General features: G+C 47.2%; 1 protein-coding gene across 1 annotated transcript in view; it reads left to right on the top strand.

Moving 5' to 3' along the window:
• The window catches only part of GRIK3 (glutamate ionotropic receptor kainate type subunit 3), a 126,598-nt gene that overhangs the window by 39,707 nt on the left and 61,339 nt on the right, over window positions 1-25,552 (top strand). The gene's annotated exons all lie outside the window — the stretch shown is intronic.

The following is a 25,552-nucleotide window of genomic DNA, read 5'->3' on the forward strand; positions in this document are numbered from 1 at the left end:
ACCCCCAGCCTCAGTGAATGTACCAGAACATGGAGATAAATTTTATTCAGCAAATCAGAGAGGAAGAGAGCTTTGGCTGGGAGCCCACCCTGAATGGAAGCCAGCAATGAAATTAAAAGGCAGAAACAAACCACAAAAAGCATTGTCGAGGAAAAGGAAAAGTGGCAAATTGGTAACAAGAGAGATAAATGAGAAGCAAAAAATTGGTAAGAAAATCTAAAGGCATCCTGATAAAGTATCCATGGTCAGCAAGGCAGAGGAGAACAGGTGAAACCCCATGAAATTATTGAACTGATTGTTAGAGGAATATGATGCAATTGTTGTTACCAGTGCAGAGGCAACCAGGAGAATATTCAAACAAATTTCCTGATCTTTACATGGAATGAAAAGTGGCACCTGGTGCCACTGAGGGAAGCTGAAGTGCTTTTCTCCCCGTGGGTATCAGAGAGAGAGCCCAGACTGCAGATTTTAGGAGAGACTAAAAACCCAACAGCTGCCCTGAGGCCTGGGAGATGGCCTGGAGCAGCTCTGGGTGCAAGGGGTGATTCCAACAAAATGTGTGAGATCTGGGGAGCTCAAGGAGTTGGGAGAGAGTGGTTGGTGTGAGGGAGGGGAGAGCAGGACAAGCCATTAATGCAGCCTGGGCAGAGCTGACAGGAAAGTCAATTACTGGAGCATTAGCAGTGGTGTAATGCTGCTACACACATTTCCATGGAAAACAGTTCTCAGATAAATCTGACTTTGCTCTCTGATGGGGTTTGGGATTTGGGTGATAGAGCCTCTCTACTCCAGTGCTGGAGTTCAGTGTTGAATTAGCCTGGCACAGGCAAGTGGCATAAATGAGTGTGAGGAGCTGCTTGGGAGGATGGGGAAAGGCACAGAAACTGCTGAGGTGCCTCTGGATGGTTTGCATGGCCAGGCCAGGGGGCTGAAGGGGCAGATTGGCATTTCTTGTTTTCCTGTCTAATTTTAGGGAAAAAAATAAAAATGAAAATCACTGTACCACTATCTCTGAACCGTCTTTAGAAATGACATCACCTCAGAGCAGTCCAGGTGGAGAGCTCACACAGTTCTGGGAGCAAGGGGTGATGTCTCTGCTTTTTAGAGCAGGAAAAACATGCCAGCACCACCCATGGCTCTGTACCCTAGAACAAGAAATTGTATTCTGTCACCGTGATATTTTCTGAAAAATCCCTTTGCCAGGATTTCTTCTCCTGGTAAGATGAGAAGCCTCAGCTCCTCTGAAATGTGGTCTGGAGATTGTTTATCCAAACTTGTGAATTCTTTTTAATTAATGGCCAATCACAGCCAGCTGTGTTGGACTCTCTGAGTCAGTCAAGGGTTTTTAATATTCATTCTTGTCTAGTCCTCTGATGTCTCCTTTTCTTTCTTTAGTATAGTTTTAGTATAGCCTGTCGGAATGGAATGGAATGGAATGGAATAGAATAGAATAGAATAGAATAGAATAGAATAGAATAGAATAGAATAGAATAGAATAATGAATCAGCCTTCTAAGAACTTGGAGTCAAATTCTCATCTCTGACCTCATCCTGGGGACCTCACAACACCTCAGTATTCTGGCAGAAAAGGCACTCAAGGGCTATTTCTTCTCCACTTTATGTGGTTTAATCCTTCTTCCCCCCACCCTAACTGTTCTCACTGCTGGGAAGTCACACATCCCAAGTGTCCCTGCACCAAGAACTCCAAACAATGTGCTGTCTCTGGAGGGCTGTGAACAAAACACAGCCCATTTGTGAGGCACTTACTGGTGCTGCTATAAAAAGCACTTCCCATGAAGTGTGCTAGTGTGGCACAGCTGCTCGGGTCACCACTGGTGCTCCAGACACACTTCCTCTGCCTGAATCAATTTCTGGTGTCATTTTTAGCATGCAGTGAATCTTATTTCTTGCAACAGTATAACAGTAGGGCACTAAATAATCGCATTAGGGGAGGTGAGAACAGATGCATCTTGTTTTTGAAAACATTATTTCCAATTGAATCAGCCTGGTGAATTCATGCTCAGATATTCTGTGCTGTAGGGACACTTACTAATAAAAGTTCCTTTTAGTTGATTTTCCAGGGCACAAATCTAATACATGACTGTCAAACTCTGGTCACTATTGAATTTACACTGGCTTTTTCCCTGGCTATCAAAAGCCACCAAGGGGCCCAACTTGAGCAATTTGTGGCTGCCTGGAGGGGCTGGAGTTCCCCACTCAGCCAGCAGAGCCATGCACATCTGCACATTCAGTTTGGTTTATAGAAGTCAAACCCTGTCGTATTGTTCACAGGGGTCCCAGGATGAGAGAAGAGATGAGAATCTTTACTCCATGTTCAGAAGGTTAATTTATTATTTTGTGATATATATTATATTAAAACAATACTAAAATAATAGAAGAGAGGATTTCAGCAGAAGGAAGCTAAGAATAGAAAAGGAATGAATAACAAAGGTTTGTCTGTGACCCAGACAGTCTGGACAGGTGAACTGTGATTGGCCATTAATTGGAAACAACCAGGTGAGACCAATCCCAGATCCACCTGGTGCATTCCACAGCAGCAGAGAATCATTGTTTACAGTTTGTTCCTGAGGCCTCTCAGTTTCTCAGGAGGGAAAAATCCTAAGGAAAGGATTTTTCATAAAACATGTCGGTGACAAAACCCTTTCAGGCCGAAAACCCAGGAGATGCTGCCAGACCTCCCAAGGGATGATGATGACCAGGGGTGGCTCTGGGCTGGACAGCACCAAGCAGGACCTGGCTCTGCTCACCACTGGGCTGCTGCTGGCTGGGAGCAGTCTGAGCACTATTGAATTTACACTGGCTTTTTCCCTGGCTATCAAAGCCACCAAGTGGCCCAACTTGAGCAATTTGTTGCTCTTTGGAGGAGCTGGAGTTCCCCACTCAGCCAGCACAGCCAGGCACATCTACACATCATTTAGAAGGCTTCAGTTTGGTTTATAGAAGTCAAACTCTTCCAGGCCAAGGGCAAGAACCCAGGAGATGCTGCCAGACCTCCCAAGGGATGATGATGACCAGGGGTGGCTCTGGGCTGGGCAGCACCAAGCAGGACCTGGCACTGCTCACCACTGGGCTGCTGCTGGCTGGGACCAGTCTGAGCCCCAGCAGGGCAAAGTGGTTTTTCCTTCTTTCAGAATGAAGTAAATACCATCCCCCTGGCTGAAGGCCCAAGTCTCAGACTAACAGGCATAAAAAGCCTTTTCTAGCAGAGTTTCTGAAGACGAGGCATTTGAAGTCGGCGTCTCCGATGAGTCCTGTGGCAGCTGAGCACCTGTGATTACGTGCTTTCATTAGATTTTTGTGTTAATTGAAAATGCTTTTGAAAGCCATGGAGTGCTGTTGTGCTGCAGCCTCAGTGACCTCAGCCAGGTCTGAAAAAAGGAGCTCTTTCCTTTGAAGCACTCAGGGAAGAGAAGTCTGGCACCAAGATGCTCAGAAAATTTGTTCTATTATTATTTTAGAAGCAGAACAAACAGATTTGGCAGCAGCAGCAGAGAGCCTGGCCCAGGTCAGTGTTTCTTGCCTGGGCTTTTTCCATTCCCACAGGAATCCACAGGCCTCTCCCAGCACTACCAAATGCTGAGGGGCTCCAGGTACCCAGAGAGGAACTCAGTTCAGGACAAGTTCTCACTGGAGCTGAAAGGACTTTAGAAAGGAGATTTCCTCCCTCATTTTCCCTGGTTGGAGAGCTGCAGTGAGTCAAGCTTGCTGAGAGTGATTCAAGCCTGGTTTTACCCTTTCAAACACCTGAATTTCTTTCTTATTTAGCTGGATCCATCCAAAAAGAACTCAACAAAGACTCAGGGTTTCATGCAGAAATCAAGTAAAAGCTATCATACAATTTTGCTCTGATAGGAGGCAAATACAGAGTAATTTGGGCTGAATTTTCCTTTAAGTTTCTTTGGAAATGAAACCTGAAATGGCAAGGAGGATGAGGTAAATTGCTCCTCTGTATCCCTGGGAGCTGAAATTGCTGAGGGCTGCAGAGCTCCACCAAATCCCCTTATTCAGGACACACCCTTGCAGCATTGGTAGATGGGACAGGGCTGAGATTTGAGAATGTCACAAGCAGCACAAGCAGGCAGAGGCTCTTTTCTCTCCACCATGTGCATAACAACCCTGGTAGGCACAACATTTTCAAATATCCTCCATGTAAAACTCTTTCTTTTTTTTTAATGAATCTGCTTGCCATGTATATGCCATGCAGATAGATAAGGGATAATGTGCTCAACACAAGGTAATAATTCTTCATCATGTGAGCTCCTACATTCACAGACAACCTGCAGCTGAGCAAATTAACTCTAGGCAGGCCCCAGAAATGCCTATTTGGTCATCCAGTGGAGCAGAGAACATGCAGTGAAGAGCTCAGCCTTCTGTGTGTCATGGGATGACACAACCAGGGGTCAGTGGCCAGTCCTTCAGCACAATTCCACCCTGTCCAGGAGTCAGTGGCTAGTCCTCCAGTACATTTCCACACTGTCCAGGGGTCAGTGACCAGTCCTTCAGCACATTTCCACACTGTCCAGGAGTCAGTGGCCAGTCCTCCAGTACGTTTCCACACTGTCCAGGAGTCAGTGGCCAGTCCTCCAGTACGTTTCCACACTGTCCAGGAGTCAGTGGCCAGTCCTTCAGCACAATTCCACCCTGTCCAGGAGTCAGTGGCTAGTCCTCCAGTACATTTCCACACTGTCCAGGGGTCAGTGACCAGTCCTTCAGCACATTTCCACACTGTCCAGCAGAAAACTGACTCTGAGTCAGCACAACAAAGTTCTCCTTCCTTCAGATGAGCCTGTGGCAGATACCCACATGCTTTCTCTAGGCCAAGGCTGTGGTGGGATCTACATCTCTGACAGGGCTGGGAAGCAAAGCTCCTCTGGCCTTTGGTCCCTGCTGACTGCACTGTCCTGGGGCACAGGGTCACTCAAACTCACCACACTCAATGTGCATCTGCAGGGCATTTTAGAGAAGGCAATTTAAAAATGAAGACATGAAAGTGCCTGCAAATCTAAGACACCCTGCACCATGAACTTGTGGTGGAGTTTGAGAGCAGGCTGGACAAATAATGGAGCATCTGTCTGCAAAAAGCAGACAAAGGGAACAATCAGGCCTGGGCTTATTTTTATATCATAATTCACTGCTAGAGTGTGAGTGTCTGTGGCTGGACTCCTGATAAGCAGCAGGCAGGCAGGACGTGGTGACCAGCTGGTGCTGCTGGCACGGCTGCCTGCACTGCAGCAGGGCTGGAGGGGGAGAGGAGGGGAAACCACAGCAGTTCTGTGGGAGAGGAGGGAGGGACAGAGCACAACCAGTGTCACTGTGGCTCTCCAAGGGTCATGGTGGACCCCACACTGCTGTACCACACCATGCCATTATGACTTTTTGCCTTTTCTTTTATATACCTTTGGTGAATTCTCAGTGACGTGCCCTTAACGTGCATATTTGTGATTCCTTAAATCTAATAACTTAACATAGTCCTAATATTCTGCTAGGCTAGAAGATCAGACATCCTAAAGGCCTCTCAGCTGGAGGCTGGAAAGCCCTATGCTGTCCTGAAAAAACAAGGTCCCCTCTAAAATACATCCCATAAACCAGAATTGGGCCCATCCAGGGAGGAATACTTTGAAAGAGGAGGATGTCACATTATTCATTCAAGCCTTTCATTGGGGCGTCTTTGTTAGATATGCTAATTTGCAAGTTTGATTAAATGACATACATGATCTATCATGTGTGTGCATTTCAGCACGCTCCACCTTGGCAAAGTGGTGCACTATAAAGATCCTATTAAATACCAAGATAAAAACCCTTTATCCCTTCACTGTGCCAGGCTGGTAATTTTAGGACCAAGGGGAAGACAGCAGCCACACTGCTGTACCCCACCCTGGGGCTGCTGTGCCCTGCCCTGAGCCCTGCCAAGGCTCACAGCCCCTCCACACTGAGGGCACACAGAAAATTGAAGAGCCAGAAAAGCAAAGAACTGCCAGAGAGAAGAAAAACGACCCAAATGTAAGTGACAAGTGTTGCTTGAATAGGAAACAGTGTCTGGCTGAACTCTGCACATAAAATGAATGGAGAGAGTGGGAAATGTCTGAAGCAATTTGCAGGAGTTTATTGAATCCCCACAGGGAGCTCCAGATGGTTTGTGTGGCCACTGTGGCTTTTGTTGCTCGTGCAAAAGCTGCCCTGAGTTTTCAGGAGCGTTTGTGATGGCAGCAGTGTTTGCTTTCCTCTCTCCCTCCCTGCACTCGCAGGGGGATTCTCTCCCCACAGGGGCCCCTCTGTCCTCCCCAGTGCCACCAGCAGCCCTGGACAAGAGGGACCTGCTGTCCCTGTGCAGCACATTGGTGTTCCTCCCCCTTTCTGTGTCATTCGGGAGTCTCAGGCTCGTCCTCAAACCTACACTTCTGCTTTTTATGATGCTTAAAGATGTTTTTGTGGGCTCTATAATGAGGCAATCTGTTGTCATCAGGCTGTTCCAATGGGTTTGTAGGCAGGATAATGCTCTGGCACAGCATTTCCCAGAGGATCAGGTCCATAGGGCTGCTCCTGGCTCCTGTGACAGCTTCCTGTGACAGCACCAGGTACAAACCTCCACCTTGTCCCCCACGAGTGTAAAGGCATCAGGTTTCAACCTACAAGATCTCCACACAGTTGTGGAAACCCAGAGCACTGGGAATATTTCTCTGTCTGCTCTGGGGTGCCCTGACCCCCAGGGGAGCTCTGACTTTGACCCTCATTCATGGAGAAAGTTTCCCAGACTCCAAGATAGACTGGAACCCACAAAAATGTGAAATAGATGATAGAAAGCAGTGCAGGTGTGTCACTGGGTGAGAAATTGAGGGTTTGGGATTTTTAGTGTGTTGTGGATGGAAGAAAGATGAAGGGCACAGGGTGTGATCCTGGGTTTCTTCTTCATGGTTCTTCTTCCTCCTCCTTCTCCATGGGTTTGGGTGGCATTTAGTAATTGGGCAGAAAAGTCTGCACTGGGGGCTCTGTGGGATCAGTTATTGGGTTAAAAGGGAAAATAATCCAGGTGTCAGCTCTTAATGGGATAGTTTAGTCTTAAAAGACCTTTTAACAAGAGATTGTTGGGCATTTTGTGCCTTCTAATGAAAAGCTGCTGAACTCCCAGCAGTGAGACTGTTTTAGTGATAAGAAATAACAAACACCTGAGTGTGAACATGAACTGCTGCCTCAGTGCCTTCAATCCAGAGCCAGAGAAACCCACAGCTGGTACCCCCACCCCAGTCCTGTCATAAACAGTGCAGCCAAACCCTTCCCAACTTCTCTTGGAGCACCAGAGCCAGACTTTCAGCAGGTGGAGAACAAATGACTCCCAACAGCGGGGGAGGCAGCAGCTCTGGGGCAGGCTGTGACTTTGCAAACCACCTCCAAGGCAGAGAGAAGCCCTGAGTCAATTTTACATCCAAGCTATTCTTTCCTTGCAGTTTCTGATCAGCCCCCACCATATGCTGTGATCTGTGTTCTACCTAAAGTAGGAAGAGAAGTATTTGAGGTTTGGGTTTTTTTTCAGTTGTGCATTTTTAATTGGACTATAAATTCCACTTTGTTGTGTTCTAGAATGTTATTTTTATTTTCCAATAGAACTGTCTCTTCTTTGATGAGGGCAGAGATTTATTACCCAATTTCCAACTTTATGCCTCCCTTTTGGTGTGTTGTTTTAGCTGTTTCCTGACTTTACAGACAATCCCTTTTCCCCATCTTTTTATAGTTGAATTTCCTCAAGTCCTTGTGTCTGCTCTACTCATTAATACCCACTTCTTTTACTCAGTCTCCTCAGGATTCATCCTGGATCCATCCACAGACCTGCATTTCCATTTTATATCTTCTTGAGGATGTCTCTGAGCTTTCCATAATTAGACAAGCTATTGTCATTGAGCAGTGTGATGTTACAGTGATTTTATGGCCATGTTTATGCTCTGTCCCCATGCCCAAACCCTGCACAGAATTACTAAAAGGCCATTGCATGTGTTTATTTTTATACACCCATGGAGAATGTCACATCACAGCCTTCAGTCCAGCCTCTTGCCCAGGACCCTGTCAGGAGCCTGAATCAGAAATTGCTGTTTTAACTGAGACTGTGCAGTGGAAGGAAAAAGTAGCCAAAGTTAATTTAAGCACAAACACCCTGTAACCTGCTAATTAAACCAACTCCCAGGTGCTCTGCCCTAAAATACCTCCTCATTTATAGGCAGGGCAGCAGGGACACAAGTAGGACACAGCTGTGCCCTGGCAGAGGGCTCTCCTGGCTTGGCACTGCCAGCCCAGCGTGGGGTGGGCATGGAGACCTTGAGTACCTGCCCTGGGCACTTGGAGACCTTGAGTGCCTGCCCTGGGCACCTGAGAGCTGAACTGTCCTGCACACCTGGAGAACAGAACTGACCTGGGCACTGCCCTGCACACCTGGAGAACAGAACTGCCCTGGGCACCTGGGGAGCTGAACTGACCTGGGCACTGCCCTGGGCACCTGGAGAGCTCGAGTACCTGCCCTGCATACCTAGAGAGCTGAACTGTCCTGCACACCTGGAGAACAGAACTGCCCTGGGCACCTGGAGAACAGAACTGACCTGGGCACTGCCCTGCACACCTGGAGAGCTCAAGTACCTGCCCTGCACACCTGGAGAGCTGAACTGCCCTGGGCACAGCCCTGCCTGGCCCCCAAGAGCCACAGCAAGCCCCAGCCAGGCTGTTCCAATGGGTTTGTAGGCAGGATAATGCTCTGGCCCAGCATTTCCCAGGGGATCAGATCCGTAGGGCTGCTCCTGGCTCCTATGACAGCACCAGGTACGAGCCTCCACCCTGTGCCCCACCAGTGTAAAGGCATCAGGTTTCAACCTTCAAGATGTTGGGTGCTGGCCCTGCTGCAGCCAAAACGCAGCCCAGGGCTGCTCTGGTGTGGGGAGGTGACTCCAAGGGACAATCCAGGTTTTAATTCCAAGCCCTGCACTGCCCATGGGGCTCAGTTTCTGACCTTTCTGCACACGATTGCTGTGTTTATCTAAGCAAAGCCTTTTTTGCTTCTAAACTAAAGAACCAACCCACATCCTTCACTATTATTTCTGTCTATTTATACAAAGTGTAGCTCTGTGCAGACTTGAAAGGTCACAGGAAAACCCAGGGAGTGAATTGGCCCCATTGGTTCTAATACTGCTTTGACATTGGGAAGATTCCTTGTATTAATCCAGGAAAAGGCACAGTTATTAGTCTCTGATTCTACTTTAAAAATGAAAATTTGCAGAAAGATTCAGAAGAGAGAAAAGTCTCCCCCCTTCCTTTGGAGAAGTGTTTCCAGTGGGGGCGGGTGAGCAGCAGGAGGAGGAGGAAAGTTCAGAAAGGCATTTTTGTTTATCCCTTTAGCTCCTCAGACAACCCCCTTGTTCCTCTGTGATCTTTCAGTTGCACTCGTCCTGCAGAGCCAGACCTTTGTGTATCTTTGTTTCAGCATTTCAAAGCAGGGATTATTTGAAGAACACCCAAGGAAAAAATAAGTTTCTAATATTCATGCAATATACCCTGTAAGAATATATTTCAAAATACACTTGAGCAAGAAGAACGATCCCTGCTTGGATGAGTTCTGGGAGGGAAAGCTAAAAATAACATTATTAACAGTAAAATCTGTGAAGGACAAAGCAGCACACATGGCTGCACTGATGACCAGGGCCCTCCCTCAGCTCATGGCCCATCACTGTGACTGAGCAGAGCCACCAGCCCATGGGGACAGGTCTTGGTGTCCCCAGAAGAGCCACAACATCCTCAGCAGCCAAAGCCAGGTGTGTGACACAGGAGCTGTGGCACCCTTGGCAGTCAAAGCCACCTGTCCCCAGCGCCCTGTGCTGCCAGGATGAGCTGGGAGTGCTGCCAGGGACAAGGGAATGAGGGTGGGGTTCTCTCTGACCATCTCCAATATTCACACTGCCAGGGGATTCTACTGACCAGCTGCAGCTGCCAGAGAGATGAAGCTGGGACAGCCTTGTGTCTGCATTGCTCTACTGGAGGAAATGAGGAGTTGGGGGTTTCATTAGGTGAGGGGAGAAGGGGAAGATGAAACTCATGTCTGGAACCCATTCAGGTGTTTTAGCAGCATGTTAATGAATGAAGTTCAGAGCAGCTCCTGCAAGCAAAAGAAACCCAGCTGGAATAAACAGTTCCACATTCTAATCCAGTCAGGGTTTCGGTCTTCATCTCCAAGGGGACTGCAGGATCATCACTGCATTAAGGCTCAGCCAAACAAAGCAGGAGGAACAGAAGTTGTAGCTGTAGGATTTTTGGTTTCATCAAGCCTGACATCTCTGAGATAACACATAATTTTCATCTCCATTTGAAAGCATTAATAAAAATTTGTTAGTTCAGCATGAATGCTTTGGGAAGAACCTCCCAAATCCACAAAACTGTACAAAGAGCTCGAATGCACTGAAATGAACTCCTGGTTTTGGGGTAGAAGCATTTCACCACTGATGGGCAAGGATCACACCTGGAGCTCCAGCCAGTTCTGGCTCCCTCACACCTTCCAGGAGGGAGAGGATCCACACTGAGCCAGGGTCACTGCTGATCCTGAGCAGAGAATTATCTTCCTGGGCCTTTATCCCACCACCTGCAAGTTCCAAAAGCCCCATCCCTCCTCCCCTTGCCTTATAGCTGGTGTCTGTCTGTTCTCCTTGCACTATAAAGCTGGAGGATTCTCTTTCTACTACAAAGCTGAGCCAAGCACTGAGCTGGGTTATCCCACTCGTTGTCTGGTGAGACCTGACTTAGGTCAGGCCTTGCAGCATTTCCATAAACTCTGCTTAGGAAGTGAAATCATTCACAGCACGTTTCTTGTGAGTATTTGCCCAAGAGGGACCTGAGGAAAGGCTGGAGATGCACAGAGCTCCCTGCTCTGGGCAAGGCAAGGTCACCTCCATGGCTGGGGCACCCCTAGGGCAGCAGGGAGGGGGGCAAGGACAGACCCCACCTCACTTCATGGTTTAGTTTCAGATCTTTTCTGCACTGTTGCTGCATTTCAGCAGCAAGGCCCACCACAGGAGCTGGAACACCACCACTGATTCCCAGTGCTGTCTCATTTATCCTCATCATTTTCTGGGCTCACCTAGAAACAGAGGCCAGACAGAATTAAGAGAATAAAAGCAGATATATTTAATGAAGGGCCTTCAGGTACATTTAGGCAGACAAAGCCCCCCCCAGGTGTTACACCCAAAATGGATGATGGTCACAAGTTTTTCAGACAGATATAAGTTTGGTCCATTTACATATCAGGGGTTAATCCTCCAATTACAGTGGTAATGAAGTCAGATACCCCTAAATTTCTCCCCCCACAATTCATTTTGTTTATACTTTTCAGGGCCTGAGGCAGAGGGTGTCCCTGGATCTCAGGCCTAGAAGCATTGCATTGTCTGACCACAACGTGAAGACAGCAGCTAACACTCTGTGTGGAGTGTAGAGTTCCACACTAATGGAGTACAGGTTTTGAAATATATAAAAACTAAAATCCTAAGGCATCATTGCAGCCCCAAGATGTTACTGGTGGATTTTAGCTAAGGGAGACCCACAAAGCAGGGGAATTCACACACTCACCCTGGCAGAGGAGCCAAGGTCAACAGCAGCTGTGGGAGAGCACAGATCAGGGCAAGAGGATGCAATCTGAAAGCCCTGTGCCCCCTGCCCAGCCCCTTGCTGGGATTTTACTGGGACTCACTTGTTTGCAGTCTCAGAGTCTCTGTGGTCCTGGCTGACCACGAGGTGGGTTTGAGAGTCTCTTTTCCCAGCCTGGCAGCTGAAGAAGGAGTCAGGATTCTTCTGTTCTGCTTTTCAAGGTTGTTTATTTTTTGTAATCTATGACATTCTGTCTCTGACCTGCTGAGGTCTCTCTGGCAGGTCAGGTTGTGACACAGTCCCTGCCCTTGGGCTGGTGTTGGCTTTTTATACTAAGAACTATGTGTACTTTATTTACCATAACTTCCCAATCCCTATCACCTGTGTTAGACAGTCTGTCTCTAAACCAGTCCAGAAGTGCCACCATCACAGCAGAAGATGGAGAACAAGAAAAAAGAAGGAGAAAGGCTGGACACACCCAGATTCCTCCATCTTGCCCCCTAAACCCCCATTCTAAATCCCCAAAATTCTACATTCTCACCCTGTGATAAATTCACTATCACTCTACTTAAAGTTTTGTGGCTTGTAATTCCTCATATAAGGCTGGTAATTTTTTCCATGGGTCAAAGTCAAAGGCACAGGGGCCTTGGGCTCTGTGCCAGGGTCTCTGAGCCCCCTGGCAGGGGCTTGAGCCATCCAGGACAGCCAGAGGGATGTCCTGGGTTCTGACATGCAGCAGCTTAATTCTGAATATTGCAGAGGACAAGTGGCAGTGACCTGACATTCATCTAATCAGATTCACGTGCTGCTGCCCAGCACAGTCCCACTTTCTGCTGGGCCAGAAGATGCTAGAAGCATCTTTTCCAAATAGCTTTCAAATCTATTACACGCCTCAAGAAGAAAGTGCTGCAGGAACTCGCTGGGTGCTGCAGCAGGGGGTGTCTGCAGCATCCTCTCTGCATTTGCTTTCACATGGACAGCTCCACTTATTAATCTTGCTTTTTGTCACTTAACTCTGAAACTGAAGATATCACTCCAGTTCTGCAGTAGTTATCTGTAAAGGAGAGGAAATTCAGGGATGCTGTCCCCATTTCATTCCATGGTCCAGGCACGGAGCAGTGACCCCCATGGGGCTGTTCCCTGCTGCTCATCCCACACACAGGAGGAAGAGGAGGAGGATTGTTTTGCCCAACTTCATGTGGTTTCCCCCCAGACAATCTGCTTACTGTACAGCCCCTGTGAGAGGAGGATGCCAGCTCGTGTTCACTGATTTATAAATAGGGTGGGAAATAGGAACCCTTCACTCCTCAGCTTTCCTGTCAGAAATCTCTCCCTTCAATATGCTTTTTAATTAAAGTCAAATTCAGCTCAACTGCATGCTCAGCTCCTTTTGCAGCTCCCACTCACCAGTATCCCTTTTTCTCAAGCTTCTCCAAACCACTTTTCCATTGAGTTCATGCTACTCCCAGTTTACAGCTCCCAGTTTATACCATTACAAAGGAGATACTGACACACCTAAAATGTAAGAAATGGCAGGAAAAAAAACCTATTCCAGAAAAAAAAAAGAAGATTCACTTCAATCAGTAGATCCATTAACCCTTCCAGAGACCTGCCTGCCCCCTGGAGCAGTTTGCTCATTGGTGCTAACGAGGCATGAGTTATTGCTCATGTTTATGATAGGTTGATGTATCCCATTAATTAGCTCTGCATGAATCAATGGAAGCCACTGAACACATAATCCTTGGTAATTCATAACTCTGGAGCAGAGGAAACACTGTCCCCCAGCATTAAATAAACAGGGATCATGATGATGAATCTCAGTATTCCACAAACCATCAGGGCTGCAGGGTTGGTGTGAGCAGTTCCAGGGTCAGGTCAGTGCTGAGCTGCCAGTGGCACAGTGACATCCTCAGTCTTGAGTGACAAAGGGCTGTGTGAAGCACTGCACGGTGACTAACACTCAGTTTTAACTGGATTTGGATCTCTTAATAAAGCTTTCCTCTTCCACCTCCTCTAGAATTGGAACGCTTTTCTAATTCCCCCTTTTCTGATCTACCAACTAATAATTTACCCATTTTAATTTGTGATTCATTGTGTTTAGTCATAATAATAAGTGACGTGCTCAGAGCACAGCACCAGCACAGCCCCATGCCAGCTGCTCGTCCATGAGGTTTTTAAAAGCTGGTTTTGTGTAGGAGAGATGGGGATAGGATGGTGGGGATGGACAGAGACCAGAGATCTCTGAAGCCAGGGCTTGGAACTTGTGGTTCATTGCAAAGGGCCTGGGGGCAGGGCCCTGCTGGGAGCTGCCAGACACAGCTCAGAGCAGGGCCCAGAGAGGGAGAGAGGGACAAAGAGGGAGAAGGCAAGAACATGGTAAAGAGGATGAGAGAGTAAAAGCGAGGATGAGAGAGCAAAGTTCCTATTCCAATACCATAAATCTTCTTCTGTGCTGAATATTCTTTACCATGTTCTTGCCTTCTCCCTCTTTGTCCCTCTCTCCCTCTCTGGGCCCTGCTCTGGGCTGTGTCTGGCAGCTCCCAGCAGGGCCCTGCCCCCAGGCCCTTTGCAATGAACCACAAGTTCCAAGCCCTGGCTTCAGAGATCTCTGGTCTCTGTCCATCCCCACCATCCTATTCTAATTCTAATTCTCACTGACCAATCCAGTACAAGATACAAATCCTTCAGCATTTACATACAGCCTATCAGAATCATTACATCACCACCCTGTGTTCCATTTTAAACCCTAAAAACTCCTCTCTGGGCCCTCCTGCCAAGCCAGCAGGGTCTGCTCTGCCCCTTGGAGCTGCCTGCAAGCAGAGGGTGTTGTTTGATTACAAGGGGATTCCCTTCAGCTGGCCATGCCATTGTTTTCCAGGTTTTCAGTAACTGAGGGATTCCAGAGCTGCTTTCATTTCAATCTCACTTATAGTTTCCATATTCAAAACCTTTTGCCAGGCAATCACATTTATAAGGCTTTCCTGTTTCACCTTCCCCAACAGTTTGGATCATTTAGGGGATGTGGAATCCCTTTGGAGCCCTGCTGCCAGGCAGGTCCAGCACGTCCTCTCACACCCCCTGTTCTGTGTGTGGCTGTTTGTAAACCAAGAGTACAGATGACAGAAAAATAATGAAAGCATTTTTCACAGCAGATCCTTTTGTCATTCCCCTTTTTTTTCCTTTCATTCCCTGGAATAAAGTGCTGCTTTTAAGCCAGCCAATCATTCAGCTGTAATTAGCCTGGGCATTCAGAACTGAAAATTAAGAAATGGGAGGAGAGGGTTAAAACAAAGAGAGGGAAAATAGCCATTCATAAAATATATTGAAGATTGTAGGTTTCAAAAATGCCCTCCCCAGGCAGATCTTTCCCACCATAAAAGATTTCAGTCAAGACAGATTGGGAAGGAGTTTGTTAAAAATGGTGAGCTTTTATTCTCACAGGTCCCAGTGTGAGCCCCTGTGCTGCTCCCACCTCCCGTGCCCAGCAAGTGCCACATCCTGGCAAAGTCTGGTTTTTCCCACTGTTTAACAACACTAAAACATTAAAATAGGAAGAGGAAAAGGCAAAATCGGTCTCTGAATCTCCCAATTACACCTTTGGCTGCCCCGAGCACCAGCAGCAGGGGCAGGTCAGTCCTGCAGAGCTCCACACTCCCTCTGCATCCCACACTTCCTGGAGACCTGTTGAAATCTATTCCAGACCTTTGATCTCTTCCTACCAAAAGGATTTTTCTGAGGAGAGGAGAAGGGATTAAGCAGGAACAATTTTCCCAGGGCACTCTGTGGGGTTTTATTTCCCCCCTTCTCTGTTTTCTTTTAAACAGAAGCTGCCAACAGCAAGATCCTCACAAGGTTTTGGGACTGTCAGCTCCTGAATGGAATCAATTCCACCAGTCAAATTTAGCATCTATCAGGAGCAAATACTCATCATGTGGCAAAAAAATCTTGCAAAATGGAACTGTTAAATATTTAGGGCAGATGACAAACAATGTGTCACAATATTTGCAGAACTGCATTTGCCATTCAATGCCTTGTCTTAGTCAAGGCCCCAATTTTTGGAAGCATCAATGCAAGAGTGAGAAACAAGTTGGCTGTTGGTGTTTGGCTACACTGTGAATGGAAAACAGGATTTAATGCAGGTTTCTTATGTCTAATATATGCTACATACCAGGTGGGTATTAACATTTATTAGCTGTGTTTTAGCAATGAATATTGGAGAAGAATTTAATTAACATGCAATAATTGGCATTTTAATTTAGCTTGGCAGGTCTGTGTGCAGCCAATGGGGTCTCCCAGTGCAGAGCTCAAAGATTTGCAAAATCCAGTTTACCTGGGAAGACAGTTTTTCCCGAAAAGAAGAGGGTTTGGTTTCCAGCACCCTATGTTCTGTTTAAAGTGAATTTTCACCAATGAACCAGTTGGACCCAGTTTGCACTGGGATAAATGGGAAGAAAGTCACCAGCTCAGAGGAGGCTCTGCTCCCCAAACTGGGGAGTGTGTGCAGGGGGACATGGGGCCTGCCCTCAGCTCTCCAGCACATAGCAAAGAGAAATCCAGATCTTTTATCACCCTGCAGCTTTGTTAGAAGCCTGGTACAAGGCGGGATTTGTGTTTCAGTGTGGCCTCACTCCTGCTCTGTACCTCACCCCGATGGACACCCCAGACCCTTCCACAGGGCAATAAAACCCCACAGAAAATACGCTCCCAGCCTGCCACCTCAACCTTGTTCTACACATCTACAATAATTTGAAGCTTTCAAACCCTGTTTTCCCCCCCATATATTGCAGTGTAACACGTTCTCTCAGCTCAAAGCGCTGCCATAAAAGTGACATTTGAGTGTGCCTGATTTATCCAGCCTCAGTTATTGCCAGGACACATCTGCTGAGTTTAGGCTGTTCCAGTGATGTTTTGGGGAAGGGGGCAGGGATGGACATGGGGAGACTGGTGGCACAGTCCAGTCCAGCTGCCCCTCCCTGGCAGTGGGGTGGCAGAGAGTAGAGGCTGGGATTGACACCATGGTTAAATTCTGGGCAGCTCACACACAAATCTGAGCAGGTAAATCATGCCAGGGAGCCCAGATAGCTGGTGAGGAGTCCCATAGTGAGAACAAGACAAGCCCAAGTAGCCCAAAGCTGCCAGATCTCCCTTTTGCAGAGAAATAAACCACTTAGAGCCTGTGGGAGCCTTTCCCAGCCAGGAGGGCAATGGTGGTGTCACCAACATGTTTTGTGAAAAATCCTTTTCTTAGGATTTTTTCCTCCTGAGGAGCTGAGAGGCCTCAGGAACAAACTGTAAACCATTCTTATCTGCTGTTGTGGGATGCACCAGTTGGATCTGGGATTGGTCTCATCTGGTTGTTTCTCATTAATGGCCAATCCCAGCCCAGCTGTCCAGACTGTCTGGGTCAGAAATAAAACTTTGTTATTCATTCCTTTTCTATTCTTAGCTAGCCTTCTGCTGAAATCCTTCCTTCTATTCTTTTAGTATAGTTTTGACATATTATATATCACAAAATAATAAATCAGCCTTCTAAACATGGAGTCAAGATTCTCATATCTTCCCTCATCCAGAGTCAAGATTCTCATCTCTTCCCTCATCCTGGGACCCCTGTGAACACCATCACAATGGTGGGACCTGGTGTCACTGGGACATCAGCCCTTAGGGGAGTCCTCAGGCTGCAACTCCACAGCCACTTTGGAAGAGATTTGCATTTCCTGTGAGCTGAACATTGTGTAAATTAAAAGACTCGTGGCATTTCCCTTGCCTTTATCTTGATGGGAATCTGTTCCTCTGAGATTATGATGCCGCTTTCTTTTTTTTTTTTTTTCAATTAATTGAGCCGCTTAAAAAAAAAAAAAAAGCGAGCAAGCCCATTTCATTTTAATCATGTGTTATGCAAATTAGAAATTTAAATATCATTAAGAAATCTGTTGCTAACTTAATTTATTTCTGCTGTAGCAGCACGGAAGGCTTTTGATCTGAGATTAGCGCTTTGATCCGCTCCCGTGGCCGGGGTCACGCTGCAGCGAACGCTCTTGCTCAGATGTCAAACGTGCAACACCACAACAGCTTGTTCAAAGCATGGCACAGGAAATGCTGCCAATTAGGCCAAACCAAGAGGGTTTGCAATGAGCAGTTTGTTTCTGGGAGCCACAGTGTGGTGTTGGTGAGGGGACTCTCAGAGACTGCACCCAGCACCCTCAGTGTGGGGTTTGAGGACGAGGGAAGAGATGAATCTAACTCTATATTCTTAGAAGACTGATTTGTTGTGATGTTATCTTATGTTATGTTTGTTTTGTTATGTTATATTATGTAATATCATATCATCATATTAGATATAATTTGTATCATATCATATAAATTATATATTCTATTCTATTCTATTCTATTCTATTCTATTACATTACATTACATTACATTACATCTTATCATATCATGCCATACCATATCATACCATATCATACCATACTATATATCATATTATATAATATATCATTTTATATATCATATCACATCATATCATACTATATCATATCATACCATACCATAGCATATCATACAACATTATATATTATATCATGCCATATCATATTATATCATATCATATCATATCATATCATATCATATCATATCATATCATATCATATCATATCATATCATATCATATCAATCACATCATAAGAAATCATATACTAAAACCATACTAAAGAAAGAGAACGGATATATCCGAAGGCTAAAAAGGAAATTCATAATAAAAACTTGTGGCTCCTCAGAGTCACTTACAGCTGGCTTTGATTGGTCATTAAGGAAAAACTATTTATATGGAACCAATCAAAGATGCAGCTTTTGGTAAACAACTTCTAGACCACATTCTAAAGCAGCAAACACAGGAGAAGAGGATCAGATAATTATTATTTATATTTTTCTCTGGGGCTTCTCAGCTTCCCAGGAGAAGAAATCCTGGCCAAGGGATTTTTCAGAAAATACCACGGTGACACCACAGCCTGTTCTGTCATGTGCTGGCCATGCCCTGGTGTCACTATAGGACACAAAACACGAGTGCACACACTGCTGTTCTCAAGGTGAAAAAAGGGAAGTTTAATTTCTGACTCCAACATTTATAGATTTCCAAAAGTGGCAGTGGGTTGGAGGGTGAGGTTGGAGGGTGAGGTTGGAGGGTGACAATGCCACCTCTCTAATGGCACTGGACAAACCAACAGTCCATCAGATTTCTCCTCCATAAAAGAATGCAAAACAATGAGTTATTTACAGAGGGTGTGTGAGAAAGTTCCTTACAAGTATGTCAACATCAGAAGGCTCAAAAAAACTTTAAAAATCAGGGTGACACCCCGGCCCATGGGGACGAGCAGCACCAAGGATGCAACAGGTCATCCCCAGGAGCAGTGACAAACCTTTCCAGCCCTTCCCTATCTACTGTTCATTAAAAGCACAACCTGCCATGTTCCATTAAATCCTCATTTAGTGAGAGTAAAGTGCTGATACATACATTTTAGCTCCAGTGGTTTTAATCAGTTAATTTAACCAGAAACATTAATAATGTATTGCTTTACCACTTGACTGCTCATCTGTTAAGCAGCTTATACATAGAAGAATGTCATCCCCTGTGACATGAAGTGCCTAATTCAGAGCAAATGAAATAGGATTTTGCATATTCACTACAAAAATTGTCAGAAAAGAAGGAGACACCGTCTCCTGGGAATGGCTCAGCCTGCTGTGATGGGATTTCTGTCCTGGCAGGTGGGAAATCCCTCCTCGTGGGACGCACTCACACTTTGTGTATCTGATTTTCTGGTTGAATTCATTTCCTTGGCATTACTCAGCAAGTACCTGGCTCTGCCTCCTGCTGCACCAGGTGGTGGAATCAGAGGCACTGGGAATGCATCTCTGTCCATCAGCTCCTCCACCAGCCACCATGGGGTCCCGGGGACACCCCAGAGTGACCAGGGTGGGGGGCTGGGGCAGGGAGGTGACAGCAGGACTGCTCCCATTCAGGTTTGGCTGCATGATGCAGGGTCACAGCAGCTGAAATAGAAACGTTTCTGGTCACATTTGAGGGGTTTGGGGACAGTGACCTCCTGGACACTGGGGGAGTGTCCTGCCCACCCCTCTGTGCCTGTCTCTCCTCTGAGCTCACAGGGGATTCAAGCTCCATGTCCTGCCTCTTCCCAAGGGTATCGGGCAGCAAATCCAGCCAGGTGTGCTGGGGAGCTCAGGAACACCCAGACCCAAGCCGAGGGGGGCTGTGCTCAGCCCCTGCTTGGCTCCATTTCCCAGTAGGGCGTCGTGGGCACAGGGGAAGCTCCTGGGTGGGCAGGTACCATCATGGGCTCCATCAGCCCCATGAAACTGGGCTCCTCAGCAAAAGCAGGTGGAAATGCCTCAGACCTGAGAGCCAGGGAAGCTGCCAGGGTGGGAGCAGCTCAGGGACAGGCTGGTGCCTTTTAAAATCACACAAAAGAGACGCAGAGCGAAGGCAAGCAGCGTGTCAGCGCTGCAGACACACCGGCTCTGAGGTTAATCCCCTCCCCACATCCCAGGCAGATCCTGCTCCCGAGTTTTTAGCAATCAGCATCCAGAGCGAGGAGCTCCCGTGGGCAGGGCCAGCTCAGCCCCGGGCCGGGGCTCTCTTGCGTGATGCGTGTTGATGAAGCCTGAAATTGCTTTGGATCCGTGGCTGTGCTGCATCACATTAAGCAGTGCCACGCTGAAGTGACAGGGCCAGTGCATGATCAGCAGCAGTTGAAGGGGACAGGGACTCAGATCCTGCCACTCTGTCAAAACCCAGAACCCACTGACAGGCCACGGGAATTATTTTCAGCTCCTTCCCAGAAGGTTTGTCTCAATCAGTTCACAAGTTGTGCTCGCTGCCTTGGCGTGGAGCAACTCCGTGGTCCTGCTGCAGGGCACATCCCAGGATGCTGCCTCTGCCACACAGGGCTGGATGGGAGCCTGGGCAGGGCTGGGGCAGGGATCTACTGCCCCTCTCTGGCAGCAAGGGCTGCCCAGAGTAATAAGGGTTCTGGAAGGGTGGGAGCCCCCAGTGCTCCGGGCACTTCTTTCCTCCCTCATCAGTTTATAGGGTGGGGTTGTTTCTGTTTGGGGACCAGCTGGCATCAACACCAGACCTGGGGGCTCTGCTGGGTGCTGGGCTGAGCACAGGATCAGCACCTTGGGGCACACTCCTGGAGGATTTCACTGCAGCAGCTCCTTGGGTACACTCCTGGAGCATTTCACTGCAGCAGCTCCTTGGGGCACACTCCTGGAGCATTTCCTCTATCAGCTCCTTGGGGCACACTCCTGGAGGATCTCACTGCAGCAGCTCCACAGGGGAAGGTGCAAGGAGAGTGTTCTTGTGAATAAGTCTGTCATTGCTTTCCCTTTTTGTTTGGCTGATATTTATTGCCTTCTGGATTTCCCTGCTCTCTCTGCATCCTTATTATTGCACCTGAGACTGCCACAGTCCCCCAGCATGGGCAGGCTGTGGGAGTTGAAGTTCCACTCCCAGGCACAACCTCGTGCTCTAGGGAACTTCCTTTCACTTCCCAGCAGTGTTATCTCATTTCTCTTTATAATGCTGCTGAATAAACAGCAGCTCTCAGGGGACCTGGGCCGTGACAGTGAGATTCTCCCCTCTGGATTTGTCAGCCAAGCAGCAGTGTCAGATTCTCCAAGCCTTCCCAGGGAGGCAGCTCTGTGAGGAAGTCTCTCCATAGATTCTCCACACTCTGCCTCAGGGAGCAGCATCCTGCTGGAAAAGGCACTAAATTCTGTGTACCTGTCCTCATTGGCCCATTTGCCAATGCTGGCCCCAAAACAGATTTGTCCTCAAAAGAGGGCAAATCCCATACCTCAGAAGGCAACAGCAAAAATATTTTATAACCTCAGAGAAAATAAAGGACTAAAACCACAGCTCTGGGCATGGAAGGGCTGTGAGAGGGAAGGGGAGCTCCCGTGTCCCTGAGGAGCTCTGCTAGCTCCATCCTTGGTGAGAGCTGTCTCAAACCAGGTATTTCTCCCTGGATGTCACATGGAAAGAGGCTGTCAGAGCTGTCTAAATGTGTGAACAACACTGTCAGCGGGGGAGAGAAAAGTGTTATCAGAAATAGTTGTTCTTCAAAGCTAAATAACACTGTGATTTATAAGGAGTAGAAGATAAGAGATTACACCACATGCTGAGGGCTGCTGGAATTTTCTTTCTGAGAATGAAAGCTGTTTGTTTTGGTAAAAAGCAAAAGAGAGGAGGAATGAAAACCTAAAATACTTTGACTTTCTTGACTTAGCTCTTGACAAAGCTAAAAATAACTGCACTGGCGCTGTGCCCATGCAGCCGTGTCCTGGGATCACTGGAGCAATGGAGGAGGGTTCCCAGCACATTGTCCAGGGCTCCTTGACCATTCCCAAGGTTTCCCAGCACCATCCCTGGGGACAGGAAGATACAGTGTAGTTTTGCTGGATGCTGACAGCCCTGGGCCTGTTCTGATTGCCATCAATTGGATTTTACGTGTTCTGTGGGATTCAGGTTTTACCCTGAAGTGAGGCTCAAGTTCTGCTGCTCTGAGTGAGAGCCTCTGTGGTTTTCAGCCAAACTTCCCCTCGTGCCAGGCCAGGCTCCTTCTGCCTGCCCAGCCCCACTATTGATCCTCTGGTCTAGACCCAAAGGGAGTTTCAGGCATCTGCTCTGGATCTCATTTCAGATTTTGAAAACTCCTCACCTTAGGAGTGATGTCGAGGTCATCAAATAAAATAACATGAAACAGTCAGACATGAAGCTGATTGTAATTAGTGTGTTTTCCCATTCACTAGCTGACATTCTCCAGGGAGCAATTAGTCTGCTTTAAGAGTAAAAGACAACTGAATAATTATTTAACCTGCCTGGGATTGATTTTAAAATCCAAGAAGTCAGATGCTATAATGGATTACTTCATCAAAAAATATGTAAAATAAGTGATAAGTGTTGAAAGCCTTCATCAACAGCTCCTGTGAAGCATCTCCTACAAGGCTGACTCGCAGTCCCAGATCCCACTGCACCAAAGGCCCCCCAAAACATGGCATAAAAAGGATTCCAGAGGAAAATATCTATGCAAACAAAGTCATCCTGAATTGATAAACTTGAGTGTGTGTTGAACAGCACCTGCTGCTGCACTGGGGAGACCTCGGGCTCTATTGACTGGTCAAGGAGCAGCACTCATAAATCAGGCAGCAAATCCTCTCTTGAACTTCAGGAGGGTGTCACAAAGCATGACAGACCTTGTCCCAGCCATCTTTGATCTCTCTGCCGAGCCACGGGAGGGGAAGAAAGAAGGAATGAGGAGCTGAGACCTGCACAGACAGGAAAGAGTGGGAAAGGCCACGAGCACCACAGAGCTTCCAGTGATCTCCAGGACATGGGAACTAGCTGCCAAAATAGGTTTAGAGAGGGACAGCAACACTAAGGGAGCTCCAGTTCTACTCTCTTGGGTGGGATTTGTGGGTATGAGGTGCATAAAAGTGGAGACTTTTGTTGTGAGCTTTTCTCACCCATTGACTCTCCTCTCTGAGAGCGAAGCCGGGTGAGGTTTCTGCCCAAGGCCCCTGTGGGATCAGCCTGAGCTGCCCACAGCTGTCCAGCCCTCAGCAGCAGATTGCCCAGCCCTGCTCCTTCATCTCTCCTGCTGAGGCTTTCAGGGGACCCCTGGGGTCCCCCAGCCTGGCCATCAGCCAGCTGATGTCACACCCCTCGTGCTCTCAATGCCGCGAGCTGAGCCTCTCCATTTTGCTCAAATGGAAGAACTGCAACAATTATTTTCATAATTAGCTGGCTTTGCAAATTAATGCCAGTTATGCTGTGTAATCATGATGAAGATTATGCATTAATCAGCTGTTCCAAGCCAGTTATTAGACTCTTTAAATAATGATGGTAGTGAACATCTCTGAAGGAGCAGCGCACAGCCAAGAGGGATGTGAGGATCCAGTGGGGTGTGCCAGGCACAGATCTGACATCAGGTGCTCCCAGTCTCCCCAGTTTCTGAGCAAACACCAGACTGGGCATGCCATGGCTGCCCTCAGCACCTCAGGGAGAATTCCCAATGTGCCAGAGTACTCCCAGTATTCCCAGAGTACTCCCAGTATTCCCAGAGTACTCCCAGCACCATCAGGTGCACCGAGTGCCACAATTTCTGAGCAAACACCAGGCTGGGCATGCCCTGGCTGCCCTCAGCACCTCAGGGAGATTCCCAATGTGCCAGAGTACTCCCAGTATTCCCAGAGTGTGGTTTTTGTGAGGTTTCTAGGATGAGGGAAGAGATGAATTTGACTCTGTGTTCTCAGAAGGTTGATTTATTATTTTATGATGTATATTATATTAAAAGAGTGCTATACTAAAACTATAGTAAATATTAGAGAAAAGGATAGATCAGAAGGTTGAACAAGAATGAAAAATAAAAACCTGTGACTCTTTCTAGAGTCTCGACACAGCTAGATGGTGATTGGTCATTAAGTAAAAACAATTCACATGTTTAGATAAGCAATCTCCAAATCACATTCCAAAGCACAAAACAGGGAGAAGCTGAAGCTTCTCAGCTTCCCAAGAGAAGAATCCTGGTGAAGGGATTTTTCAGATAGTATCACAGTGACACCAGAGTATTCCCAGCATTCCCAGAGTACTCCCAGCACCATCAGGTGCTCCCAGTCTCACAATTTCTGAGCAAACGCCAGGCTGGGCATGCCCTGGCTGCCCCCAGCACCTCAGAGAGATTCCCAATGTCCCAGAGTATTCCTGGTGTGTTCCCAGCAGTGGGAAACACACAGAAACACATCCCTGCTGCCTGTCAGCTCTCTCATCACCCGTGCCTGAGCTCAAGGGACCTGCACAGGAAATTCTTTCCTGCCAAAAAGCCTGTTTTATCCAGCTGGATGTCTGGAATGGGAATTTATTTAGGATCAAACACCAGTAATCCACATTCCCAGCCCTTCTGTATTCTCTCATAATAAGACATGCTCCAAAGCAACTTTGAAAGTGCTGGGCTGGGAGAAGGGCTAATGCCAGCTAGTGGATAATCAATGTAACATTTACCAGTTATCACTTCAGGACAATGCTAGAAAACAACAAAAAAAAAAAAAAACTGGCTAAACAGTCTGGACAGTGAAGCTTTGAACAGAGAGATGGGGTGAATCTCACACTCACTTCAGTTTTGTTTATTGTGCCTGATTTGATATTGTAGATAAACTTTCTTCTGCCTTTAGAAACTAAGTTGAGCTGCCAGCATGTACAAACTTTGATGTGGATGAATAATTTTCTTTGCACCAGTCAAAACCCAAATGTTTTGGCACAATCCAGTGAGAACGAGGCACGTGGACAATTCTGTTACACTCCTGCCTATGCTGCTCAGAGCTCTGGATTGAAAACCTGCCCATGAGTGACTGGCTAAAAATCACGTGAGATTGAAATGACACTCCAGAATGAGCATTCAGCCTCTTTCTTCTCTATTCTTCTGCCTATTACCAAAATTAGCACTGAGTTCAGTGGTTTTTTTCCTAGCAGAGACATGCAGGAAACAGCTCAAACTTATTTTATGTCTATGAATGTAAATTAATTCCCACACTCGCTTCACAACTGGGGACAGGATGCACAAAGCCTGCAGAGGAAGTGGAGGAAAGGGACTTGTCACGATCAAGGGGAGCAGAAAGTCAGAGGCTTTTTGCAAGTCCTTCTGCTTCCTTGCTCAGAGCACCCCCAACCATCACTCCTGTGCTTCACCCAGTCCATGGCTCTGGTCACATTGCTGGGAGGACACTTGACCATCAGCCAAGTTGTCAACTTGGCTCTGGCCAAACTGGAGCTCCTGGCTAGCACCAAACTGCCACAAAACTATAGAAAATGTGCTCAGGCTGCTGGAGGAGGATTCATGGCATTGCCTGAAAGCCAGCAG

Source organism: Serinus canaria, chromosome 23, assembly GCF_022539315.1.
Source record: "Serinus canaria isolate serCan28SL12 chromosome 23, serCan2020, whole genome shotgun sequence".
Classification (NCBI taxonomy): Eukaryota; Metazoa; Chordata; class Aves; order Passeriformes; family Fringillidae; genus Serinus; species Serinus canaria.